Source organism: Lactuca virosa, chromosome 4, assembly GCF_052849685.1.
Source record: "Lactuca virosa cultivar CGN04683 chromosome 4, Lactuca_virosa_CGN04683_v6, whole genome shotgun sequence".
NCBI lineage: Eukaryota > Viridiplantae > Streptophyta > Magnoliopsida > Asterales > Asteraceae > Lactuca > Lactuca virosa.
The window spans coordinates 102,286,914-102,299,377 of record NC_136429.1 but is presented as its reverse complement, the minus strand read 5'-3'; positions in this window follow the sequence as shown (position 1 = coordinate 102,299,377).

Here is a 12,464-nt window from a genome sequence, read left to right as displayed (position 1 = left end):
ATTCGAAGAAACATAGAAGTTACGAGTACTACCTAGGATGAAGAGATAATGTAGGGAGTCATTATACAACCATGTTTCGTTGATGATTCCGGGACGTAATCATCCTAAGGGGGAGATAATTGTAACGCCCGCAGATCCGAGCTAGTTAATTTAGAGACAATAAGCATCAAAAATGAGTTTTTGATGGAAGATTATTTAGAAGGATTAATCTTTTCCAAGTGGTAGTATATGTTACAAGGGTTCCGCACATATAAAGAACGCCGAAATCCGAGTTATAACGAAGAAGTTATGACCCGTCGAAGTTTTTCGGCAAAACCGGCACGGCACCGGGAGACGTAAATAGTGAATTTACGATGGAGGACTTTTTAGCCTTAGAAATCTAAACAAAAGTTGTAGTATACGTTAAACCGAGAACATAAAAAAAAAGAACGTCCAAATCTGACTTCGTATGAGGAAGTTATGAATTTTCTAAGATTTGGCATAGCTGTGCACGACCCGAAACTCGAATTTTAGTTCGAGCGGTTTTTGGCTTATGTGACATCCCCATTTTCACGGCCAGAAAAGACCGATTTTGTTTATGCTTGTTTGAAAATCAGAGTAACATTTTAAATAAAAGTGTTGCGGAATTTGTCCCAAAACAAAATATGATAAAGATTTATCAAAAGCATTTCCAAGGAAATGTATTTCATTAAAAGACTCGGGATGTCATGTTCGATACAGATCAAAAGCATAAACAGCACAACATAAGCCTTACTACATTATTTCATATCTACAGGCCTATATCCGTAATCCCTCATCCAAAACATCACATCTATGCTCGAGCGCCACTACCTGTAATACATGAAACTGAGTGGGTCAGGCTTGGGAGCCTGGTGAGCACATAGGGTTTTCAACCTACAATAAATAAGTTTATTAATTTCATCAATCAACAATAACCCGATTACCCGTTCCCGTTATCCTCACTTTACGTCCCTAAACACCTATCATAAGGGACCTAGCCTAAGGATCATCATCGGGATGGACACTACTGCCAAGGGGGTTCCTCAGCAATAAATGTCCTAAAGGCAACCATGAGGGGGATGAAGTACACCGGTAAACACATCGTTCACAAACACCTACAGGTTGCGAGCCTGCTAGCGTTCCACTGGACTGTCTAGAAGAGTCCGTGGTCGTCATCTATACTCCGCTAGATGACTGGATCACCAACAACATCGAGGCCTCTCATCATTTTATCACACATCGTCTTATTACATCTACCTATGTTTTACCCCAATATTCTTGTAGATATAAAATACATATACAGTTTAAATCATGAAAAATGTGTATAAAAATCATTCATCCAACATAGACAGCAAGTATTCAGATAATATGCACACATAGCACGTAATTTATATAAAATACTTCATATCTATGTGTAAGATGAAAGTAACTATGCACTCACCTGATTAGGTGGTGACTCGGTACTTGAACAACACTTCGTTATCTCAAAACAATTTTTCCTTGACCAAAACCTAGTATTAATACCACTAGAGTTTAGTTTTAACGTTAACCGTGACTAATTAATAGTGTAACTATTATTATTATTATATAAGCGTTAAATAACACTCAATATAACTCATAATAATAGCCCAAATAACTATTTTAAGGACCTAATAACATTACTATAATTATTTAAAAGTTATATTAAAAATTGCGTAGGCGTAGCTCACTTACAGCGGATTTTAAAGAAAACCGGGCTTTGCTAGGAGCAGCGTTTCCGAACCGAAAGACCCTTTTTCTCGGGACTCCGGGAGCCTCGGGGCTTCCTTCGGGTGCTAGGGGTTCACCTAGGCTTAAGGGAGGGTTAAAACCCTTAGAGAGAGAAGGAGAATGGTGTGAAAAATCCGGAAACCCTCGCCCCCCTTTTATAGCCTGCGAGGCCTCAGACTACGTTGGGCGTAATCCTTGGCTAGGCGGGGCGTAGTCTTCGGATAAGGCCTCCAGCTGGCTTCGCACGCGCCTACTCTCGGAAGTGGATAAGGCTGAGTATGTCGGGCGTACCCAGCTTCGGACGCCGGGCGTAGAGCGAGGCTTCGTGGCAATCATCGGATGCGAGGCCGTGCTCCGCAAGCAACGGCTGAGATTTGGCCACGTCACCACCTCCTTCCAGATTTCACAATTTTCCTTCCCGACTTCTAAAAATCATAACTTTCGCATACGAGCTCCGTTTTCGACGTTCTTTATATCCACGCGTAGGCGGGAACGTACTCTATAACTTTCGTTTAGACTCCGTCGGCTAATTTTGACTTTATTTTAAAAGTTATATTTTTAACAGGCCGGGACATGATTGGTTCGTTAAAAATTCATAACTTCTTCATCTGACGTCCGTTTTCGTTTGTCTTTTTATCGTTATGCTACTATTAACGAGATCTTCGATTCTCGTTTAGGTTGTGTCGGCCAAAAACCGCTCGATCTAATATTCGAACTTCGGGTTGTACACTGCTAAGCCGAAACTTCGAAAAATCATAACTTCCTCATACGAAGTCAGATTTGGGCGTTCTTTTTATAGACGCTCTCGTTTTAACGTTTTCTACGACTTTCGTTTAGATTTCTAAGGCTAAAACTCGCTTTATCGTAAATTCACTATTTACGCTTCCCGGTGCCGTGCCGGTTCCGTCGCGAAACTTCGACGGGTCATAACTTTTTCGTTATAACTCGGATTTCGGCGTTCTTTATATCTCCGGAATCCTTGTTTCTGTTGGATATAGTGTCTAAGTCCATAACTTTATTTGGTATGTACTTGACCCGACCCGGCATGGTCCATTTGGGTTGCATGGCATTGCAATACTTGGATAGACTAAATGAGAGAATAAGGCACTTATGATTATTAATATATTATAAGTTCTAATATATTAATAATAGTATTATTTAATTAGTATTGATCAAGTATTAATCTAGGATTAATTTGGTGATCAAAGTGAGACTAATTAAATATATAGGGTTGATTATGACAATCATCAATTCTTTTATGGTGGATTAATGATCCATAGTTTATGGGTTATGGATGTAACCAAATGGAGCTCCATGGATGGTCCATGGGAGTTACAAATCCATGGGTCATGGGAAATCAAGAGTCATGACAATTAAGGGCATTCATGTGTAAACCCTAATTGTGACAACACTATAAAAGGAACCCTATAGCTAGCAAAAAGTGGACCTAGTAGACATAGTGTTACTAGAGAGGGCATAACCAAATTTGAGTGCTAGAAGTATTCTCTCAAGTTATTCCAAGTCTTGTGGTGTTGTGTGAAGCATTTGAGGCACAACATTTGGGGTGCTAGGCTCACAAAGTCTTGAAGGAATCCAAGCAACAACAAGGTATGTATTTCTACTAGTTTTATGTTTTATGTAATCCCCATGCCATGCTAGTTAGGAAATAACCTTGAAAAAGAAATTTGCATGTATATAGAGAAAACATAGATTCAAGGTTATTAGGGTTGCATGTACACTTAGGAAGTGTTAGAATGCTTAAAACCCATCAGTGGTATCAGAGCCTAAGACTGTTTTCTGTATACTTGATGCAAAACTGCTTAAAAATCGAAAATTCTGCATTCTGACGACTAGACTCGCCGAGTCCATGGGGAGGACTCGCCGAGTCCATGAACAAATTCATCCTACTCGGCGAGTAGAATAATGCACTCGGCGAGTAGGAGCGTGCTGGGCAGTTTTTTCGAGTTTTGTTGCTGGAAATGGATTAAGATCATTATCCCAATCTGTTTTGGACTTGTAAAATCTGTTTTTCAAAATGATAATGATTATGTTAACCCATTTTACATGGCTTTTATCAATTTTCAAGTATTGTATATAGTTATATGATTTCTTGAAATTGCTTAATATGAATTTGTGTTCTTATGAGTTTTTAGAAGATCATAGGAATTATGTGTAACCACCATGTGTGTTTAATTCATGATCTTAATGGCTATGATGGTGTCCATAACTTGTCCTCAAGTTATGGATAACCAAAAGTCACTTCTTTTAATTATGATTAAAGAACTAAAAAGGTTTCATAAAATGAAGAGTCTTCATTTTTATGAACCATTAAAACTCATAAGTTACAAATTGAAGAGACTTGGAATAGTTTCAAATCTTGCCCTCAAGTTTTGGAATTTGAAAAGTCTTATACTTTAATACTTTAATTCCAAATTAAACCTTAGATTTTTAAAAAGGTTTAAAAATCAACACTTATACTATTATTATAATTTTATTATATAGATATGTATAAGAATATGTCATTCTTACCGTTAGTAGGCCTCATTCACGAAGCCGGTCTATAAGGGGGGTATAAGGTTGTTGCCTATAAAATGGTGACTTAATGGGTGTCCACTCTCACCCACCGCTTCCTTGATCGGTGGAGGGTCGTTAGCCGAACGGGTAGGATACGACTTTAAATACTTGTTAAAAGTATAATGAATTATAAAGTAACTATACATTATAAATTCCCAATCTTAGTTACTTTAGGAAAATGTGAAATTGGTGCTAGCCCATAAAATTACACTTTGTACCTTACCAAGTCGTTAGTGGAGCGTGTGTGGTTAACCAGCACACTAACATGGACTAGTAAGAGTGGCAAAGGGTAACTTGACTTTATTATAGATCGGTGGAGCGTGTGTGGTTAACCGGCACATCGATTAGGTAATATTGTTGAGGGTACCAAGTCAATTTGTATGGTTATTCACACCTTGTTTGTGATCCTCGGCATCCCAGTCACAAACTTGAGAGGGCACAATCGAGATTCAAACATGCCATTGAAAAGTTCAATGTATCTCAAAAGATCTAGGAGTTTCAAAACCAATAAAACCTAATAATAAAATATTTCGTTCTTATGGTGGAAATTGGTAAATCGTCATTTACCTACCTTCAAATATTTTATAGTATGGATTACGGCATCCCTCTTCCAACTATAAATAGTTTGTTGGATCCTAGCCTTAATATTTCATTTGGGTGAATTATTAAGGATTCCTAATCTAATGAAACTTGTCTTTCTTTCCTTTCAGATGTCTTCCAACAATGCTTCTGGCTCAAACCCAACAGGCTCCTTTTCCCTTATGAACTTGTGTGGTAAGGTCATCTTTGATGGATCCAATTTCAATGAGTGGATCAGAAACATCAGAATGATTACCCGCTACGAGGACAAAGAATATGTCCTCGATAGGGAGCTTAAGGTTGTGAATGAAGCCACTGCTACTCCTGAAGAGTTTGCGGAGTTTGTTGCACATGAAAAGGATGCTACTAAAGTAGCATGCATCATGATGGCCACCATGACTCCTGAACTTCAAAAATCCTATGAAGATTTCTACCCCTATGAGATGCACCTGGATCTGATGGAAAGGTACCATCAGAGCGCGCATCAGGAGAGGTATGAAATCATCTCCTCCATGATAACCGCAAGGATGAAGGATGGTGAACCCATCACCGGTCACTTGCAGAAGATGCAAAGGTTCGTTGACCGGTTGCTGAAGCTAAATGTTGACTTTCCTGAGGAAATGGCGATTGACATCATTCTCCATTCCTTACCTCCAAGTTATGATCAGTTTCGTATGACTTATCATATGAACAAGGAGGAAGTCACACTTAGCAAACTTCAAGGACTCTTAAGGACAGCTGAAAATGGCCTTAAGGGTAAAGCGATTGCTACTTCTACTCCTTCAACAGCCCCTGTTCTGGCTATTGGGCAGGGAAAGGGTAAGAAAAGGAAAAACCCTTCGAAGGGTACCAAGGGTAAGACTCTTGATGGTTCCTCTTCAAGTGGGACAAAGAAAGGTCCCATTACTCCTTCTTCAAACCCAAAGGAAGCACAATGCTTCTATTGCCAGGATAAGGGACACTTCAAGCGAAGCTGCCCCAAATATCTGCAAGATCTAAAGGATGGGAAGGTTAAACCCACCCATGCAGGTATTTACACAATATTGTCTAACAACTCATCTAATGCTAATTCTTGGGTGCTTGATACAGGGTGTGGTATTCACATTTGTACTGATTTGCAGGCACTAAGAAGAAGTGAGCAAGTGGAGCACAGGAAGATAAACTTAGTCATGGGCAACAGGAAAGCATCACCTGTTACCAAGATAGGAGTTTATTCTTTATTGCTTAATAATGGGTTAATGTTAGATTTGAATAAGTGTTGTTACTCGCCCGAAATGGCGAGAAATATTATTTCTTTCATGGCTTGTACAAACAAGGTTTTACATTTTCATTTGATAATAAAAATGGTGCTATTAATGTTTATTACAATGATGTATTTTACTTTAAAGCATTACCTTGTGATGGTGTATATGAAGCCGTGAATGTTGTAGACAATCTAGGAAATAATGTGTTGTATATTGATTCTTCAGATAGCTTGGATAAAGCATCCTTGTGGCATTGTCGTCTTGGACATGTTAACAAGAAGCGCATAGGCCAACTCCAAAAGGTTGGAGTCTTGGAATCATTTGACCTCAAGTCAGATGATAGTTGCGAGTCTTGTTTACTTGGAAAAATGACAAAGTCACCCTTCACAGGTACTTGTGATAGGGGTGAAGGTTTGTTGGACCTTGTACACACGGATGTGTGTGGGCCCTTTAGAGTTGCTACAAGGGATGCTAATCGCTATTATGTGACTTTTACTGATGATTACAGTAGATATGGATATATTTACTTAATCAAGCATAAGTCAGAAACCTTTGAAAAGTTCAAAGAGTTTAAGCAAGAAGTTGAGAATCAATTGGGCAGGAACATCAAGATGCTCCGATCCGATCGAGGAAGAGAGTATCTTAGCATTGAGTTCCTTGACTATCTTAAGGAATGTGGGATTGTCTCACAATTGACACCTCCTAGAACACCACAGTTGAATGGTGTAGCTGAGAGGCGCAATCGAACCTTGTTGGATATGGTTCGTTCCATGATGAGTCGAGCTTCATTACCAATCTCTTTCTGGGGGTATGCCTTAGAGACTGCCGCCCATATCCTTAATCTAGTCCCTACTAAAAAGGTTGCCAAAACACCTCACGAGATGTGGACTGGGAAAGTTCCCAATTTGGACCACATCAAGATTTGGGGTTGTGAAGCTTTCGTGAGGCGTGAGACTCATGATAAGCTTGAACCTCGAAGTGAGAGGTGTTTTTTCATCGGCTACCCACAGAGATCCTTTGGTTACCTCTTCTACAGACCCAGTGATAATGTGGTTTTTGTAGCAAGAAGAGGAGTCTTTAGTGAGAGAGAATTCATAAGCCAAGGGGACAGTGGGAGGCAAATTGACCTTGAAGAGCTTCAAGAGTCAAGTGGTGAAGGAACCTCAAATGCTATCGACCAACCTGAGGAGGAAACTCCTGTTGATCCGATAGATGAGTCTGTACCTCCAAGACGTTCCACTAGGGTGAGGAACACACCTGATTTTTATTATGGTTATCACATCACCACTGAAGGTGATACATTTATTAGTGATAGTACACTAATAGATTTGGATGAACCTAATAACTACAGGGAAGCCATGGCAGGCCCTGAGTCTGCTAAATGGAAGGAGGCTATGGACAGCGAGATTCAGTCCATGTATGACAATCAAGTTTGGAACTTGGTTAACAATGTACCAGGTCGTAAGACAGTTGGGTGCAAATGGATCTTCAAGAAGAAGACCGACATGGATGGGAAGGTACACACTTATAAAGCGCGACTGGTTGCGAAGGGCTTTACTCAAACTCCGGGAGTTGACTATGATGAGACCTTCTCACCAGTAGCTAAAATTAAGTCTATTAGAGTATTGTTAGCCATAGCTGCATTTCATGATTATGAAATATGGCAAATGGATGTCAAAACCGCTTTCCTTAATGGAAAGTTGGCTGAGGATGTTTACATGGCTCAACCAGAGGGTTTTGTCGATACAAGATACCCTAATAGAGTGTGTAAGCTTGATAAATCCATTTATGGATTGAAACAAGCATCTCGCAGATGGAATCTTTGCTTTGATGAGAAAGTCAAAGAGTTTGGCTTTTCTAGGAGTGAGGATGAGTCTTGTGTGTATGTCAGGGCTAGTGGGAGCATAGTTAGCTTCTTGGTGTTGTATGTGGATGACATACTTCTCATAGGAAACGACGTCCCAACCTTGCAGGAGGTTAAGTCCTGGCTTGGGAAGTGTTTCGCTATGAAGGACCTTGGGGAAGCTGCCTATATCCTAGGGATAAGGATATTGAGAGATAGGAGTAAGAGACTAATTGGACTTAGTCAAAGTACTTATGTGGATAAGGTACTGAAGAGGTTCAGTATGCAAGATTCCAAGAAAGGAGAATTACCAATCCAGAGTAATGCCAAGCTGAGTAAGACTCAGAGTCCGAGTACAGAGGCTGAGATAGCTGAAATGAGTCATATACCATATGCTTCCGCTGTGGGCTCGATCATGTATGCTATGACTTGTACTCGCCCTGATGTGGCCTTTGCTTTGAGCATGGTCAGTAGATATCAAGGGAACCCTGGCAAGGCACACTGGACAGCGGTAAAGAACATTCTCAAGTATCTGCGGAGGACTAAGGATTGGGTCCTTACCCTCGGGGGCAGTGATGACTTGAGAGTGGAAGGATATAGGGATGCTAGCTTTCAGACTGATAGGGATAATTTCCGCTCTCAGTCAGGCTGGGTCTTTATCCTAAATGGAGGGGCAATTACTTGGAAAAGTTCCAAGCAGGAGACAGTAGCTGATTCTACTTGTGAATCAGAGTACATAGCAGCAAGTGAAGCAGCTAAGGAGGCGATATGGCTAAAGAACTTCATCGGAGACCTTGGAGTTGTACCAGCTATAAAAGAGCCAATGGAAATTTTCTGTGACAATGAAAGTGCGGTTGCTTTGGCTAAGGAACCGAGAGATCACGGGAGATCTAGACACATTGACAGAAAATACCATTTCATCAGACATCGAATAGAAGAAGGACTCCTCATGGCTAAGAGGGTATCATCAGATGAGAACCCGGCAGATCCCCTCACGAAGGGACTGAGCAGGGTTAAGCATTTACAGCATGCGAGGCGCATTGGGCTGAGGGATGATATTAGTTTCAATAATTAGATTCCTGAAACTTGTAAAATGTAATTGACATTTGATGATAAATAAAAGTTGTTATTTATTTATGAGTAAGGTGTTACTATCTTGTGTTGATTGTTTACTATGTTTCAATTTTGCATGTTTTTACTTCCAGAATAATTATGTTATTATTCAAACCATCCACAGTCAGTCAAACTTTGGAAGTAAGTATTGATTTAAGACTGTCATGAATTTGGCTTGTATGATTTGTCTAAAAGTGCTTTGGACAATGCAATGGTTGCTACAACATTCATGAGTACTCATAAGGGCTGAGTATTGGATCCAACCCACGCTCACTTGCATCACTTCATGGAATTTATCTCGAGTGATCGTGAGACGGTAATATCATATAAATCTTCAAACCTAGAGATATGAGTTGTTGACTATGAGTTGGTTATTCATTGATTGTACGAAAACGCATTGGTAACTCGATGTTATAAAACGTGCCTTTGTGAATAATTCAACAAGTAGTTAGTACAAGCATATCAGTCGAAGTTTATCTGTTCCTTCTAGAAATAGAAGCGATATCTGGGCCCCTCGATGATTTGGTTTTGACCTATGTACCGGGCCCGGTCAGAACCTAATTGATGTGTTCAATTTAGTTCTATGTCGAAACAAATCAGAGATCGAGAAACAAATGCTGGACAATAAGTAAGACCATGTTCCATGTGTTTGTCCGGCTGATATCATGAGAACAGAGGATTATATGATCACTTATCTTAAATGGCGTATCATCATCATCTCAGTTCCGAGAGACTTTGAAAGAGCTACGATTGCTAGTCGGATTTTGAAGTCATATTCGCAAATATAGTTATTAGACTTATCCAAGTGGGAGACTGTTGGATATAGTGTCTAAGTCCATAACTTTATTTGGTATGTACTTGACCCGACCCGGCATGGTCCATTTGGGTTGCATGGCATTGCAATACTTGGATAGACTAAATGAGAGAATAAGGCACTTATGATTATTAATATATTATAAGTTCTAATATATTAATAATAGTATTATTTAATTAGTATTGATCAAGTATTAATCTAGGATTAATTTGGTGATCAAAGTGAGACTAATTAAATATATAGGGTTGATTATGACAATCATCAATTCTTTTATGGTGGATTAATGATCCATAGTTTATGGGTTATGGATGTAACCAAATGGAGCTCCATGGATGGTCCATGGGAGTTACAAATCCATGGGTCATGGGAAATCAAGAGTCATGACAATTAAGGGCATTCATGTGTAAACCCTAATTGTGACAACACTATAAAAGGAACCCTATAGCTAGCAAAAAGTGGACCTAGTAGACATAGTGTTACTAGAGAGGGCATAACCAAATTTGAGTGCTAGAAGTATTCTCTCAAGTTATTCCAAGTCTTGTGGTGTTGTGTGAAGCATTTGAGGCACAACATTTGGGGTGCTAGGCTCACAAAGTCTTGAAGGAATCCAAGCAACAACAAGGTATGTATTTCTACTAGTTTTATGTTTTATGTAATCCCCATGCCATGCTAGTTAGGAAATAACCTTGAAAAAGAAATTTGCATGTATATAGAGAAAACATAGATTCAAGGTTATTAGGGTTGCATGTACACTTAGGAAGTGTTAGAATGCTTAAAACCCATCAGTTTCGACCACTACAACTTTATGTAAGGATATCGGGCTTATCTCATACTTTAATTTTGACGCTTATTTTTATTCTTTATTAATTATATACTTATAATTAAAAAATAAGCATATAAATTCACATAATTCACAAAATACTCAAATATTTCATCTTTATTACATCAAAAGAGTTACAATAGTTGACCTAGACTATTACATCGTCTAAAATGCTTAGCCCCGAAACCCGGACGTTACAATTCTCTCCCCCTTAGGATGATTCCGTCCCGGAATCATGCGTTAGCAAACAGATACGGATAGCGATTCATCATGTCATCCTCTGTTTCCCAAGTGAGATTCGGCCCATTCGAATGTTTCCACTGGACTAGCACTAAGTCGACCATCTTGCGTCGTAACTTCTTAGTCTTACGGTCAACAATTGCCTCGGGCTCTTCAATCAGCCTCTTGTTTTCATCCATTCTTAATTCTGAGATCGGAATTATGTCGGGAACTTCTCTCGCGAATTTCCTCAGATAACACACATGGAAGGTGTTATGAATACCATCGAGCTCTTCGGGCAATTCCAGCTTGTAAGTTTGGTTCCCAATCTTCTTAAGAACTTTGAACGGTCCAATAAACCTTGGACTTAGCTTTCCTCGTTTTCCGAATCTTATAAGTCCCTTCCACGGTGAGACCTTAAGCAACCGAATCCCCAACTTCGAAGATCATCGGTCGTCTTTTCTTGTCAGCATAGCTATTCTGACGATCCTGAGCTACTAACATTCTTTCCCTAATCACCTTTAGTTTCTCAGCAGTCTCATGGACTATCTCGGGGCCCATAAACTGCTTTTCTCTAGCCTTAAGCCAACAAGACGGCGTACGACACTTCTGTCCGTACAAGGCTTGATAAAGTGCCATCTTGACGCTCGAGTGGAAACTATTGTTGTAGGAAAATTCTACCAAAGGTAAGTGCTCATCCCAGTTACCTTGGAACTCGAGGGTACATGCTCTCAACATATCTTCAAGCGTTTGAATCGTTCTTTCGCTCTGACCATCAGTCTGCGGATGGTAAGTCGTACTTAAACACAACTTCATACCCAATTCCTCTTGTAGACTTCTCCAGAATCGTGACGTGAAACGACTATCACGATCCGATACAATCGTTAGAGGAACACCGTGAAGTCTTACTATCTCCTTCACGTAAGCATTTGCGAGCTTATCCATAGGCCACCTTTCGTTGGCTGCTATGAAGTGTGCACACTTAGTGAAACGATCCACGACCACCCAAATCATGTCGTGACCGTTCTTCGTCCTGGGCAGTTTAGTCACAAAATCCATGGTGATGTCTTCCCATTTACCCATGGGTACAGGTAAAGGTTCTAAACTCCCATACGGTTTCTGATGTTGTGCCTTAACTCTCGCACATGTCACACACTCGGCCACATACTTCGCAACGTCGAGTTTCATCATCCGCCACCAGTAGTAGGGTTTTAGGTCCCTATACATTTTTGTGCTACCGGGATGAATCGAGTACATGGTCTTATGAGCTTCTTCCATCAGAAGATCTCTTATTCCTCCCGTTTTAGGTACCCAAATTCGATCTTGGAATACCTTTAGTCCATGACTGTTTGTACCGAACACAGACGTTTTTCCCAAACGTTCCTCCTTTCGGTCATTCTTCTCTGTAGCTTCTTCTTGAGCTTTCTTGATGCTTTCCACAATTGTCGAGACAACTTCAATTCTCAACGCTCTTGGCCTTTTTCTTTCAAGATTGACTTTCCGACTGAG